The sequence below is a fragment of the Sinocyclocheilus grahami genome, unplaced genomic scaffold (assembly GCF_001515645.1).
Source record: "Sinocyclocheilus grahami isolate Dianchi unplaced genomic scaffold, SAMN03320097.WGS_v1.1 scaffold1986.1, whole genome shotgun sequence".
NCBI classification, from domain to species: Eukaryota; Metazoa; Chordata; class Actinopteri; order Cypriniformes; family Cyprinidae; genus Sinocyclocheilus; species Sinocyclocheilus grahami.
In genome coordinates, this window is record NW_015507165.1 from 131,137 (window position 1) to 135,500 (window position 4,364).

Genomic DNA, 4,364 nt, shown 5'->3' on the forward strand with positions numbered 1-4,364 from the left:
GATCTGTCTGGATCTACTGAAGGATCCAGTGACAATCCCCTGTGGCCACAGCTACTGTATGAACTGTATTGCAGAATACTGGAATCAGGATGATCAAAAGAGAGTTTACAGCTGCCCTCAGTGCAGACAGACCTTCAGTCCAAGACCTACTTTAAATAAGAATGTGATGCTGGCTGAAACGGTGGAGAAACTGAAGAAGACAAAAATCCAAACAGTTTTTCCTGCTTCCAGTTACGCTGGACCTGGAGATGTGGAGTGTGACATCTGCACAGGGAGAAAATACAAAGCCGTCGGGTCTTGTCTGATGTGTCTAAACTCTTACTGTCAAAACCACCTTAAACAACACGACAGATTCTTTAAAGATAAGAAACACAGTTTGATTAATGCCACTGGACGACTCAAGGAGATGAGCTGCTCTCAACATGACCGACTGCTGGAGGTTTACTGTTGTACTGACCAAACGTGTATTTGTTTTTTGTGCACGATGGATGAACATAAAAATCATCACACAGTTTCGGCTGAAGCAGAGAGGACTGAGAAACAGGTATGAAAAGCTAATGTTAGTAAAATGCACGTTTATGATGCTGGAGCTGCATGTTATCTGTTTTTGTTACAGAAACAATTATGGGACATACAAAGAAAGTTTCAGCAGAGAATCCAGGAGAAAGAGAAGGAGCTTCAGAAGCTGAAACAGGCTGTGGATACTCATAAGGTGAGTTATTAACAAAGGAGAAAAATAAATGCTGGATGTTAGAAGAGCAGTCCCACTGAAGCCCACTGTGGCTAACAGACTAAACCGAATGATTCTCTATGTGTGTCATAACAGAGCTCCGCACAGGCAGCAGTGAAGAACAGTGAGAGGATCTTTACTGAACTGATCCGCTCCATTGAGAGAAGACGCTCTGAGGTGATACAGATGATCAGAGATCGAGAAAAGGCTGAAGTGAGTCGAGCTGAAGGACTCTTAGAGCAACTGAAGCAGGAGATTTATGATCTGAGGAGGAGAGACGCTGAGCTGAAGCAGCTTTTACACACAGAAAACCTCATCCATTTCCTACAGGTAACAGATTTGAAAAAAATAACTTTAGGATGTTATTAATATTACAAGGAGATTTTTGCTGGACAAAAGGATTTTACATCATCTTGAATCAATTTGCGCTACATTTGTTTTTGAGTCTGAAAATATTGAAAAATTCTAAATGTGTTTGACACCTTGAAAACTTTATTGATTTTGATCTATCCATTTATGTGTTTTTGTAGAGTTTCCAGTCTCTCTCTGTTCTTCCCGCATCTACAGAAAACATCAATATCAGTTCTTTCTTTTCTTATGATGATGTGCGAAAATCTATCTCTATGCTTGAGGATCTCTGTAAGGAAGCAATAGAGAGTATATTTGGTAAAGGTAAAGTACTGGAGATTAATTACCTTAAAAAAAAAAACATGTTAGGCATCAGGGTCATTCCATCTCAAATGGTCCAAAATGGTAAAGTTGGTTGATGTTCCTTGTTTTTTCGCAACAATTCTGTGTTTTTCTGTCAATATGGGGTGCTGTGTGTACATTAATGAGGAAAAAAAATGAACTTAAATGATTTTAGCAAATGGCTGCAATATAACAAAGAGTGAAAAATTTAAGGGGGTCTGAATACTTTCCGTACCCACTGTATGTCGAGATTGTTTCCACCCCTGAATTTAGGACCAGAGCCGAGTTCTTGCAATGTAAGTCTCGCAAATCGCTTTCTTGTGACAATTAACATCCAGAGAGATTTTTATTATATTTATTTTTTAAGTTTCCTGGTGTGAATCTGTCCCCCCCAGATTCCCACCAGCTCACACTGGATCCGAACACTGCCCATAAATATCTCCGTCTGTCTGAAGGCAACAGAGTGGCTACATTTATTGGGGCTGACCAGCGGTATCCTGTTCATGCGGACCGATTTCATGATTTTTTTCAGGTGTTGTGTAGAGAGAGTGTGTGTGGACGCTGTTACTGGGAGATTGAGTGGAATGGGATGTCCGGGGTATATATATCAGTGTCATATAAGAGCATCAGAAGGAAGGGGAGTGGTTTTGAGTGTGGATTTGGGTTAAATGATCAGTCCTGGAGATTGTTCTGCTCTAAATCCTGTTACTCATTCTGTCACAATAGCATCAAGACTGATCTCCCTGTGGTCTCTAGCTCCTGTAAAATTGGGAGTGTATGTGGATCACAGTGCAGGAACTCTGTCCTTCTACAAAGTTTCTGACACAATGACCCTCATCCACAGAATCCAGACCACATTCACTCAACCACTCTATCCTGGGTTTAGGATATATTTGGGATCAACAGTGAAACTGTCATCTCCATAGATTTGATTAATAATAGTCATATTACAAGTTTAAGCATCATGTGAGATGCTTGGTCTGGTGCGATCCTCACCTAACCTGGTTAACAAAGGTGATTGCAGTTATATTTGTAATGCAAGTTGTAAACACTCTTGTATTGTTTTTAATAGATAAACAAAAAAAAAATTTTAGCATGTTTTATTTTTTACATAGCCTATTTTTTCATTCAATAGTGGTTAAATGTATCACAGTTAACATTTTAGTAGTTTTGTTGTAGCATTTTACATTCTTTCACTAAAATACTGATAAGCAGTGTGTGTGTGTGTGTGTGTATGTTTACGTGGTTTGAGGACACAAATTTGTATAATAACATGGGTATGACAGGTATTACAACGAGAAGGTGATTTATGAGGCTTTTTTTTAGTGTCCCCATAATTCAAAAGGCTTATAAATAATTCAGAATTAGTTTTTTTGAAAATCTAAAAATGCAGAAAGTTCCCTGTAAGGGGTAGGTTTAGGGGTAGGGTTGGTGTAGGGCAATAGAAAATACTGTTTGTACAGTATAAAAACCATTACACCTATGGAGAGTCCCCATAAACCATAAAAATAAACCTGTGTGTGTGTGTGTGTGTGTGAGCGCGCCTTCTACTGGACTGGCCCATTTTGGCTGTGCATTTTCACAAGCTAGTAAACTACTTGACATTTTTTAAACCCAGAAGCAGAAAATGCTTCGGAATTAAATAAACAAAAACTTAATGACTTGTTTTAAATCATTTTGTGCGCATGCAGATGGAAGTGAATATTTAAGGAATTAAGGGTTAGTACAGTTGTCTGTGGGTCTGCTGAATCTATAGCAGGCCCTACTGTATTCAGTAGGCTACCTACTTATTACTTGTTATGCACAAAGCAGGAATTATGTCCTTCTACAACATCTCTGACACAATAAATCTCATCCACAGAGTACATATCATTGAACATAGACCTATCACTGGCAAATTATTTAGATGATTTTTAGTTAATTTTTTATTTGTATAGGCCCTGTACCTGTACTGAGAAATATGAATCATTTTAAACTCTCAAACAAAATTTGCTGTTATTTTAAGCAAAGCCAAATATTGTCCTTCTGCTTCTATACTCTGCCACTTTCACACAGGTATGAATGTTTGTGAGCAATAGAGAGCTCTCTGTAAACATGAAATAAGCATTCAAAAATGCTTTGGTAATACGTGTTTTATTGTCAAAATAGTTGTGAATGATAAATACACACAATCTTGTATAAATGTTAAACATTCTATGTCGTTGTTTTAACAATAACATTTTAATATAAATACATAAGAAAATATAAAAAAACCCGTATGGACACTTTTAAAGGCACATTCATAACCTCATACACAGGCTTGAGCTGTGATTTAATGACTGGTATTTAGTTTAGTTGAAGAGATCGGGACTGGTCGTCACAGTAGTAGGCTATTTAACACAGTGACTATCCCCGGTCTCACCTGATACTGGAAATAGGCATCTCTCATTTGTCAGGAAAGCAGCAGTTGATCAGTTTGCAAAGTCTTTTAGGAAGTTCCGCTTTTATCACACTCGGGACAGTGGCATTTGTTTTGGAGCGCACAAAACCGAACTTCCTGTCAGTCCCGTGCTAGCGTCACTGTAAACCGAACCGCTCGTGCCTTTACTACCCCAGAGGCAGCAGCGGCGCGTGCAAAGGGCTCGCCACGAGTCCAAAGTTTTACCGGACCACGTCCACGCACCCGACGTGATCCCCACCAAAAGGCACATGAAATACTTGAGCATAAACACGGCGTAATCCGGTTTCTGAGCTTTTTTATCCGACGAGCAGTTACACGCATGCGCGATTTCCCACGCTTCTCGATTGTGCTGTTCGTAAACGTAGCAAGCCACAATCACCACAGCGATGACCGTATGCAGGACTGTAAACACCCCGATGCGAATCATCAACCTCTCGAGTTTGTCCGTTTTCGTTCCTTCTTGTTTAATAGCGCTCCGTATCCGAAATAAAGACACGAAGCCCG

General features: G+C 39.5%; 1 pseudogene; it reads left to right on the forward strand.

Annotated features, from left to right (window-relative positions):
* Positions 1-2,346, forward strand: part of LOC107573625 (tripartite motif-containing protein 16-like) — a 3,988-nt pseudogene extending 1,642 nt beyond the window's left edge.
* The last annotated feature ends 2,018 nt before the right edge of the window (positions 2,347-4,364 follow it).